The following is a 12039-nucleotide window of genomic DNA, read 5'->3' as shown; positions in this document are numbered from 1 at the left end:
GCTTTATATATAATCAAACTGTTTCCCTAGTATCGTGTTTCTGCATGAGCTACCTTGGGGCCAGGTTCTCCGAACCGAGATAAGATAAATATAATGTCTAACTAGATACAGCAGTGCACAAGATATACTCTAGAAGGGATTTTTGATTTTATTGAATAGGGGCCCGGGGCTATTAAGACAGTGGGGATAATTCGGACCCCTTCTATTTCTCAGAAAATCGTAACACTTTCTAACTGTCGTACATATTTGTGGAGCCGCAATTCTTAAACATTAAAATTAAATCTAAGTCTTTGTTTTTTATAGGAGATAGATGGCTTCTATTTAATAGAATGATTTTTGTTTCGGTGAAAACACAGATATTTTCAAGACGCTTACCACTTTTGTGCGAAATGAGCATACGGACCCCCTATTCCATCAACCACCGTTCAGTGGCTTGCGGCTTGCGATTGTGAATAGCATTGCACACGTCACAGCAAGGAAAATACATGATGTGCCAATTGACAGCTGTGACGAACCAGATTAAGTTTTTGTAACGCAATTTATTTTTTTGCTTCATAAGGACTTCTAATAAATATTTCATAGAAAATTCCATTGTAAAAAAATTATAGAAAAATGAGGATCTGAATTGCCCCGTAGGGAGGTCAGAATTACATCTACATTGTAAGAGGATGGAAAAACGTAGAGTTTTGCAAATCGTCACCTAGCGTTGCCATGGAGCGGTGCAAAATGAACATTTTATGGCACCAAAATATAGCTGAGGTTTTGGGCGGCGCCGGTGGACTAGTGGTAAGCGTGACCGACACTCATTCCAGTTGCTCTGGGTGCAATCGCAGCCGAGGACGTTGAGATTTTCCTGAGGTAAAAATCCTGTGGTCACGTCTTCCTTCGGAAGGGATGTAAAGCCATTGGTCCCCGGTCCATGATTTGATGGATCGATATCTAGTCCAGATAGTGGAGTTACCTCTCTGGCGTCGGTAATGAAGAAGTAGAATCAAACTTCTATACTTTTACTAACAAATATCCTCCTCCCGTGATACTTGTGGAGTGCGCAGCAAAAACAAGTAGTGGACTAACAATTTCTTTCCCTTTTCTTCCGCGGGCGATTTGCTTAGGTAGGTCTGAATAGCCCCGGGCTCCCCTATACAATAATTCAGTTCATACCAGCTATTTTTTCATCAGTAGCCAATTGTAAAGTAAACAGTTTGTGTTAAAGATCCCATTTTTGAATAAGTTTTTCAGAATCTCTATTAAGCTGCTGCCGGAACTAGAATCAACATAAAATAATGAATTTGTTCAACCCTCAAAAAAGCAAGCTAAAATTGTGACTTCAAAAAGCATTGCTCCCAATAAAATAAAAAGTTTCTTTTTTGTCGTTTGATCAGTGAGAAGATCGAAAGCCCGAAAACGCTCGATCATTTGTATTTCAAATTACAAGTTCATTGAAACTATGGAACTGTTAATAGCCGGGCCTCTGAGACCCCTTGCCATTTTTGAGGGTTAATTAGTTTTTAGCGGATTTTTGAAATAAACCCTGAATTTTCAAATTTTTAAATGTAAAAATCCAAGAAACAGAGCATAGTGGTCCAGAATGCACATTTAGCAGGAATTTTGAGATTTTACTAAAACTGAACAGCATAATAAAGCCTTTGAAGAAGTTGTCGTACAGTTAGGGTGGTTCTAATTTAACCAAGATAAAAAAAAATAGCTTTTTAATCGTTCTAACTAGAGCCAAACGACCTTCAGCGAAGTTGTAGAACGACAAATTTTGAAAAAGTTTGCTGAAGACATGCACGCTCTTTCTGTCATATTTTTCATTTTACAACATATTTAAAATCGAAGGTTAGGGTATTTCTTAGAAAATCTATTTTATTCAAATAACTTTTGCGGTATTGATTTAAAACTGAAGTAGTTTTCAAACAACTTTAAGATTGTTTTAAGGCGAATAACTTGTTTCATGATCCCACATATCTAACTCTTTTCCTTCAAAAGCTATGAGCACTTTTATGCCAAAAATGGGATTCTTTGGAAAATTCCCAAAATTGTATTCAAAAAAATTATTTTTGATATTATAAGTACTTATATCGTTTGTATAATAAAAGCCAGCGTTTTGAAGCTTTAGAAGAAAATATTCATCTTTAAAAACTCTGAAAAACATCTGAAGCATAGGTTGAAAAAAAAAAATGAAAACTGAAAAAGTTATACCTATTATTATTTGGTTTTTCATGAGTTGACCCTTTGTTTATATGTTTACATTATTTTCACGGTAGACAATATCAAAAATATAGTTTTATTTTCATGATAAAATATTCCATTTAACAATACTTTTCTAGCATTTTAAATAGTGGGCAGGGCTTTCTAATTTTTTTAAAATCAGATAATTAACTTTTTAATGGTTCGAGATAGAGTTTTGCAGTCTTCCAGAAAATCGAAGAAAATCAAATTTTAAAAAACTTTGACGAAGACATTGAAATTCTAGATCGTCTTTTCATTTTAAAAGAAATTTACAAAAAAAACTAGGGTGTTTCTTAAAAAATTGTTTTCTTTATATAACTTTTTCAGTTTTTATTTTTCATTAGGATCGTTTTATAAATACTTTCAGATATTTTGAAGGAGAGCAATTCGTCTCTGAATACCGAACCTCTATCTCCTTTTGTTAGAAAGTTATATATAGTATTTACTAAAAATGGACTGAGCAAATATTGCAAGATATACAAAAGCATCGCATTTGTATTTTTTGGTGATCTATACTACAAAGCATGCTATTTCATATGACAACACCGGTATTTAATGTAAAATTCCCTAATCGAAGATAATGTTATTTGAAAAAGTTTTATTTATTTTTATATAAAAGTTCTCATCACTTTGAAACGAAAAAAGTTTAGTAGTTGGTGTTTTAAAGTAAATTATGCGCCCTAAAATAATTTTCAAGTTGTTCAAAGGGTAAAATAAAACCTACAAAAGTTATAGAAATAAAACCGTTTTTAAGGAACACCCTAAACCTTACATTTAGATTTCTCGTGCAATGGAAAGTATAAAAGCTATAGCTTGCATGTCTTCAGCAAATTTGTCTTAAATGTGTTGCTCTACAACTTCATCGAAGACAGTCAAGCTCTATCATGAATCGTTAAAAAGTTTTGTTTTGAATATTGCTAAAATTGGAACCACCCTAGCTACTGGTTAAACAACAAGCAGGGCCTTGCAAAGTACAACAACTTTTCGAAAAATATTGTAAGGCTACGTCATTGAATTTCAGCTAAAAGTTAAAATTCCTGCTAAATTCACATTCTGGACCACTGTGCAGTGGGAAGAAAATATCATAAAACAGACTTTCTTTCAAAAAGGCAACGCAAAGCTGACCAAAAAGTATGTTTTTATGTAAAATAATCTCAAAATTGATTGCTGGTATTAACAACGATCACGCGGTACGCTATAATGATCGTTTTGCCTTGATACATACATACTAGACCTCTCCATATTTTGAAAAAGTTTTGAAATATACATGGGTCAGCTCAAATTTTTGTTCTAGGTGTGAATTTAAGAACATTCGCCAAAAATGGCTTAATTTGGACATGATTTAGAGGTGTCTCCAATTAAAAATCGTGTTTTTGCTATGTTACTATAGGAAGATCACTTACACTCTGATTTAATAGACCCTACAGACCCACATATCATCAAACGTGATTCGTTAGACATATCTTAACAAGTTTTAACAGGTGAACATAGCTCCAATCGCAATAGAAAATTTGTTAACTGGATTTTTATCTAGAAAAAAAACACCAAAGCCAAAAAATATTACAAATTTTCCTTGATTTTGATATACTTTTCTATATGAAAATCCAGTCAACAAATTTTCTATTGCGATTAGAGCTATGTTCACCTGTTAAAACATGTTAAGATATGTCTAAAGAACAACTTTTGATGATGTGTGGGCCTGTAGGGTTTATTAAATCAGAGTGTAAGTGATCTTCCCATGCTAGCATAGTAAAAACTCGATTTTTGATTGGAGACACCTCTAAATCATGTTCAAATTAAGCCATTTTTGGCGAATGTTCTTAAATTCACACCTAGAACAAAAATTTGAGCTGACCCATGTATATTTCAAAACTTTTTCAAAATGTGGAGACAAACATAAACATTTGGCGACCTCGGCGAACTGGGTCGAATGGTATAATAAACTCAGCTCTCTGGACCTCGGTTAAAAAGTCGATTTTTAGAGTGTTTGCTCAGCTTTTATATAGGAAAAAGGCAAAAAGATAGTAAGTAAGATCGCATGAGGTGTACACGGTTTTATCCATTGATCCTTTACAATGGACATGAATTGGAGCAAACTTGGCCACCGGAAAACTGTATACCTTTCTATCACTCCAGGTTTTTGAACTAATTCTTCTAATCATACACTCCCACAACTTACCCATCCTTGGTATGACCATTCCGGCACCGGTTCCGGATGGAATCAAAGAAGGGCATTTGATGCCGTTTTGAAAACCAAGATGGCAGTTTCCGGTAACCACAAAACAATGTAAATCATCGTCAAAATAGATATCATTAGAAAAGGTGTAACTGTCGTTACAAGTCCTCGTGGCACATAGAAAGCCTATTTGTAATTTTTAAAGTGGTCAACTGTTATACGGAGAGAAAATACACCTTTGAAGGGAGGGTGATGTGTTAAGCCAAGAATGAAGGTGGAAACTGTGGGTGGCGGTAGTAGGAGAAGAGGAAACTGATGGAACCCGCCATTGGTGATTAGTACCGCGGCGTTCGTGTGATTTAGGAGTGAGTTAAGGTTCAACTGAGAACGCCTCAATAAGCGGCCATATTAGTTTAAATATATCCAGCTGTTCATCCAGGACCATTTTACGACCTATTGAACTCCTCACTGCACACGATTCGGCCTAGGCAGAGGAATCTACTAATGTCTAACTGTCAAGGAGCTAGCATACAGGTGCCGAAAAGCCCTGTGAACCTTCAGGTATTGGGTACTAAGCGTAAAGGAGGGCCCTTCTTGGTGAAGCCAATACGGTATCGTCCGTAGCCCATTGATCGAGTCAAAGAAGGAAGACGCCGTCAGTTCGTTTTCCGCCATCCCACCCATTCGCCATTTCAATCGGTTAGCGGCATCGCGACCGACTCACATCAGGACGCCATACCAGTACCACTCGTACCAACAGTGAACCCCACGAACAGCGAGCATTATGCGGGATCGTCAGCACGCGCTTGCCAGCACCGAACATCAAATGCCACGTAGCAGCACCGGTACGTACCTCAAAGTAACTTTACCCAACTTAACCCGTACAATAGCTATTGGGCCACACTACACACCTACACCTAGTTTACCCATTTTTATTTAAATAAATTAGCTTTTCCACCTCGAACCATAAACATCCCAGAAATACAATAGTTCTGTGCACAACCTTGTTCCGCAAAGCCCCTCCAATTACTCAGTAGCAAGCCGACCCGGAGATAACTGTATCCCTGGTCTCTTGCTCTGTGAGCTTGTTCGGGAGTATCTGACGCAGAAGAGATGTTAGGGGTAGTCAGTAAAAAAAAACAGCAGTTTATTTTTGACGCCATTATGAACACTAATATGGCGGCTTTTGAATACCACAAAACAGTGCAACACAATCGTCATGTCATAATGATGACATTGTAAAGCGAGTAGTCAGCAGAAAAAATAACCGAATGTTGCGAAATTTTCTGAGTGTGTATGAGTATTATTCGTAAACCAAATGTTGACTCGTTATTATATCCATAAATCTAAATTTTTACGGTCAAACTATACGACGTGGCTGATCAATGATTTATGACATCTTGAACGTGGTTTGGTACATCTCGAACGTGGTTTTGAATTAGATCACAACACTTAAACAGTCTTGATGTTTTCTCATGAATTATTTCACGAAACTCAGAAAGTTGTCCATGGACGATAGTCGCGATCGTACAATAGTTAAAACTCTTTTGGTGGTTTCCAGCGGGGAAAACAGATTGCAATGATGAGCAAAGCAATTATGTGAAATAATCCTCCCAGAGGCAGGATTCGAACCTGCAACCCTTGAAACTCCGGCTCCACACACAAACCCTTATGCTATCCCTGGGATATGATGACATCCTAGAAAAAAATACATGATTATCGCACTGACGACATCATATGTTATTTCTAGCAGGATTGCTAAAAGTAAATCTGTATTTTTGTCCTTAAAAATCTTTTCATCTGTATTTACTTTTCAAAAAATCTGCGTCGATATCTGCATTGACACAGATTTTTTTTGAAAAGTATCTCCTGTGCTTTGAATTAGTCAAGCAATGACCTGTTTACATTTTCGTAAAAAAAATAATACAAATCGTTTTGATATTTTACAACCAGAAAGTTTATCGATATGCACAAAGGAAAAATATTTTTTTTTGAGTTTTGGGATTTAAGTTGATCGGTTGGCCTTCCTTCGTGATTAATAAAAAAGGTGTCGGGGAAAAAGCCATAACTCCGCCAATTCTAAATATGTTTTTGTAAACTAATTCTTGCTTTTTTCCTTGAAAAAATGTTCTATCAAAATACTACAATTTTTAGAAAATAAAATAATTGCTTTATGTATTTATATAAATTCAAACTTTCATCCAATTTTTGTCACGAAAAGTTATGTAGGCCAACCAAAACATGTTATTCGTTTAATCGCGCTGTTCGTCCTTGAGATTACACAGCATGCCTCTACTCGAAGTCCATCACCGTATGTCCAACGCACAAGCCCATGAAAAACATGAAACAGGTTGATATGCTATTGCTATATTTGCCATTTAATGAAACGCTTCTTTCCAGTTTGTATTGAAATCGCTACACTAGAGAGAGGAAGTTGTATATACTTTTGTCTGAATGAAAAAAGGGATTGTAGCAGTAGATGAAATTTTAACCAATTATAAATAGAATCCAGTTCGTTAGTAACGTGTGTAGAATAATGCTTATTTTCTTGTTATTGCCAGTCGCATCAATTGCGCCTAAAATCTATGATAAATCGTTTATGTGTCATAAAGTGTCCCAATATCATTTACATTTCAGCAGCTTTCGGTGATGTAAATTTACGAAACGCTCGATTTATTATGTGTAAACAAGCGGATAATTAAAAAATATCACCGGGTAATTGTTACGGGTGACGAGCCACAACGTCTGGGCATTGCTGTCAATCTGTATTTTTTGTACAGTTTTGTCAACCTGTAATCAGCGAGCAAGTATTTGAACACAATTTGCAGTTTTCTTCTTTGCTCAGAAACACAAATTGTGTCTCCGTTTCTTGAAGCTAGCGTCAACCCGGCGCTAGCTTTGTCCGTCAACTAAGTTAGTGTCCGATTCTGACGAGACGAAATCGAAACGCAAATTCCATAACTATTTTAGTTTTCTGATGTTTTTAAATACTCCAAGCTATCATAATCAACTACTTACTACCACTTGATTGAGCCAGCGGAAGTTGTGTGACATAATATAGGGTAAAGTGCCTATTTTCACCATACTAAGGGGGTGACTCACTAATTAATAAATTTCTCAGCTTACAATCGATGGAATGCGAAAAAAATGACATTAACAGCTTTGCCTCGATGTAAAGAACTAAGATAATAACACAAATGACCTGAAAACAGTGAAATTCTCGTGTTTGAACGCAACGAAAACTCGAATCGAGTGCCCCTATTGTTGCGCCACCATTTGACTCTATGCGTTGAACAAAGATGGCAGACGCTGCTGTAACCAACGACTTCAAATTGATAGGGTGATTATAGAAACATGACGAAAATGGGCTGATCACCCTATATTCATAGGGTAGCTCGACATTTGGCAGTTCAAGCAAACACATGTTCAACAATGGTTACTACGAAAAGCAGGAGCCCTAGGTAAGGAAACTAGAGTTCCATAAACAGTAAACTGCGAAATTTTACAAACTCCGTGTGAGAACAATAACACTTAATTAAATAAGACTTCAACTAGTTTGCAAAACTTTTCTGTCTTGTTGACGAATGAGATCTGTGATCTTTGCTTATATATTTCGTAGATTAACCTCAAGTATACGTAGTATGTAAATAGAGCAGAAGATACAGATACGGCCATCAATGGATTAAGATAACTAGCAAATTAACTGGTACAACTGATAATAGTGATACAGACAATTAGAGGGCAATTTAAAAAATACAATATGTCTCACGCTGCGACTAAGCTCCTCTGAGACATCTCATTTGCGAAGTGCGGAAGTTTATGTTTGCCATTGTTTACACTCGTTGCGTGGAAGCAAACTTTCCTACTGACATGTTGTTGCTGCCCCACATGCGTACCAAATTATATGACGTGATATTTTACATGAGCAGTGCAACGACAGGGTCCATTATTATCAGCGTTACAAATACAATGTCATAGCTTTTTAAACTTATTCTACAAGACTTAAAATTCGAGGAGAACTACAGTACCTTTTAATGGAGTCGCTTTTCTTGCTTTAGTAAGATTCGAATAATTTTAGTGCATATAAAATATAGAGTATGAAATGCTCGATCCAGAAAGCAAACAGTACGGACAGTGCCTCTGAAATCTTTACCTCGGTTGTGTACCATATTCATGACGAAACTTTATTACCTAGTTCAACATTGCTTTCTCCAGACATCACATGGGTAAGGTATGTTGTCAGACAGATTTAAGTCTTCAGGAACGTGATGTAAAATAGTTCGCTTACTTCGGCTGCTGCTGTGCGATGTGGACAGAGTCCGATATAATTTCATGTTTGCGTAATAGTTTGCAGGTGAATCGTCACTTGACTCAATGTTTAACCGTTATGTATTCGACTAGGTGTCCGAGTGTCTTTTCAATGCAATTCAATTAATAATATTCCATTTTTTCATAGCAGACGATTGAAACTTAGTGAGATAATATGTTATTTGTCACCTCATAAGTGGTCGACTGGATACCAGGCTACCTGAAAGTTGTTTATATGGCAATCTCAGATTCATCTGGACACGTCATGTGTTTTAGATTCAAGGGCCCATTTACGTTTCGGACCAGAAGCTTATGAGCTCGCATGTTGCCCGGACATTCGAATTTCCCTGGACATACCCAGATAGCTGATTTAAGGCCACGTGTTTTTTTAAATTGCATTTATTGTTCCAAAAATATTTCAAAATTAAACTTTTTACAGACAAAAGTACATATGTTAAACTACTCAAAGACATTTTTTTATGGCGGCTCTGAAAACAGCTGCTCAAACTCGTCCGATTTGTTGGTGAGTGTCATTATTTCTTGGAAACGATGTCAAACAGTGGTGTCGACAAGCCAAATTAGGGACCATTCATAAATTACGTAACGCAACAATTGCCCAAAATTGACTCCCCCTCCCCCATGTACAAATTGTCACAAATTTCTCCATTCCCCCTCCCCTATTACGTAACGAATTCCTCGAAAAAATATTTTTCTTCGGTGAAAACATCTTACGTAACGATCTAGCTTACTCCCCCTCCCCCTATGTCACAACTTGTCGTACCCCCTCCCTACTAAAGGCGTTACGTAATTTATGAATGGCCCCTTATCAATAAATCCAAACAAAACTTCAATGCTTCTTGAGGCGAAGAAGCGAATAACAACCAGGGTTCGTCCCTTGCAGTTTGTTGATTCTGAGCTACTGTGTGCAGATCAAGCCAAATACGTTGGAGTTATATTGGATTCCAAACTGAATTGCTCTGCTCACATTTTCAGAGTGAAAAAAGCGTGCATGGCCTTCGGGCAGTGTAGATGAACTTTTGGAAATATCTGGGGTCTCAAACCTAAATACATCTATTGGATTTACAAGGCAATTGTACGTCCAATACTGTCGTATAGATGCCTTGTGTGGTGGCAGAGGGGAGAGGTGATGACAGTCCAGTCAAAGCTAAACCATCAGCAAAGAATCGCGCTCATAGTGGCGACTGGCTGCGCCCGAGCACCGTAATTATTGGAGAAATCTACAAACATGTCGCCAAACAAAGGCGTTTCTAAAACAACCGTACCCAATGATTTCGAAAAATCTCCTACATATTTTTGTAACTCCACTGCCGCATGTTCACCATGGCTTTAACTGGCCTATGCAAACTTAATTATCACATGGCAACTATTCAGTGCTCTGTGTCATTTTCATGTGACCTATGTAAATCCGACTACGGAACCTCATATCATCTCATATGCAACTGCCCGGCAGTAGAAAAAGTGCGATTTCGAGTTTCGGTCGTCCTTGCATAGACGGAATTGTGTTTGGACGACTGAGACTCAAAGACCTACTAAAATTCCTTATTCAAAGTGGCAAAGAGCTTTAGGCTTATTCGCAGGCGAATCGAACTACTTGTGAGGTCAATTTACCTGCTGATTATTTTGGTGTTGTTTTTTTGCACCCTTCCAATTCTACTTAGTTTCTCCTTCTTTTACTCAGGAAATGATGAGAAGACATGGCAAGACAGAAATCCCTGACTACATAGGGGAGCATGCTATTTGAGCTAATATATTCCGATTCAAATCCATACTACCCTGATGTGCATAATAGTTTCATTTACTATAGAACTATGCATGCAGTATATGACACTTAAGAAAATGGCATAGGCGTCCATTGTGGCATCATTGTCTTAGAATCACAGTTGGGAGCCCAAATTAGTCCTAACCAAACAAATTACGAGAATAAACTGCACAAAATGTGACAGAATCTCTTCCTGTTCTTGACAGTGGAGTTCGAAAGAAGAATATTTCACGAACTTCTCGATACAACGGCACCAAGCAGTTATTAAATCACAGAATTCACATTTCATCTATTCCCATTAAAATTCATACTGAATATGGAAATGAAAAATAACGACAGTGAAAACTTTTTCAGCCTTCATATCGAAGGTTGCTACCATCTTCTAGCTAGCCTTTTTGATCGTATATTCTAGTTGCAACTGAATAATAAGTGTTCATTAACCTACCACCAAAAAAAAGTCGTATTGAATGCAGAAAAACGGCATATGCGTACAAAACTGGAGACGATATACGTATATAGCTGCTGAAATTGACGCTTCCTGTCAACAATATATACCTTGATTGTAATTACTTCTAGTATTAACGCGATTCTAGACATTACAGATGTATAATTGACACAATCTCACATTTTTACGATACCTATAACTAGTATATAATTCGGGAACACTATACGATTAACTATATTTTGTCGGTAAAGAAGGTCAACATGTAAGAACTGCAATAAGGCATATAAATTATCTCCAACATAGCAAAATACGCAAGAAGACGGTGAAGACATAAAAATCATTGATTTATATATTGCGGCCACTGCAAGCATTGTTTTAAAACATTTCGATATTTTGCACATCTTAAAGCCGGATTCGATCCTCAGATGTCTGAGTTGTAGCACAGAGACGATCGCACATTCCGTTTTTGGCAACAATATTTTTTATTTCAGTTGTCAAAAATGGAACCTTTCTTTTTAAGTTTTTAATTTCTATTTGGTATTTCGATAATGCTAAAAAGGATTTTTAATTATATAAAAATATGTGAAATGGAGTGAAGGTATAGAAAAAATTCATAAAATTCAATTTTACTGAAGTATTTATAAAATTCAGTCGTAATCCAGTAGAATTCTCACTTCCAGTTCAAAGCCCCTAATTTTAAGTACGTGTAAAATATCATTCGATTCCGTTTTCTTCGGCTCATTGGACAGCAAAACTCAAACAATTTACTGCATGACATTATTGTTGATTTCGCTCATGATTCTGTTCGAAAAGTTATGAATAATTTTGGTTAGAAAGCATAACTTTGTTAAAAAATAATCAAATTAATTAATTCTCAAAAAAACTAAGAAAGCATCGAACTTTCGAATGGAATTGATAATTTTAAATTCAAATTGCAATCCTAGAAGATATTTAGGTTTGAAGAAAACAATTTTATGTTGTAAAAATCACCTGTTACTTCCCAACAAAAGAGATAGGAACATCACTGCTTTGGCAAAAATGTGTATCAATAAATGTTCTAAAAATCTCTAGCGCAAGTATCGGCGAGAAATTAACACA

The 12039-nt window shown here is 36.5% G+C and overlaps 1 protein-coding gene across 2 annotated transcripts in view; it reads right to left on the bottom strand.

Annotated features, from left to right (window-relative positions):
• Positions 1-12039, bottom strand: part of LOC131694310 (putative uncharacterized protein DDB_G0271606) — a 356903-nt gene that overhangs the window by 59971 nt on the left and 284893 nt on the right. The window lies entirely within an intron of this gene.

Source organism: Topomyia yanbarensis, chromosome 3 (genome assembly GCF_030247195.1).
Source record: "Topomyia yanbarensis strain Yona2022 chromosome 3, ASM3024719v1, whole genome shotgun sequence".
Lineage (NCBI taxonomy): Eukaryota > Metazoa > Arthropoda > Insecta > Diptera > Culicidae > Topomyia > Topomyia yanbarensis.
This window is presented reverse-complemented; position numbering and strand designations above follow the sequence as displayed.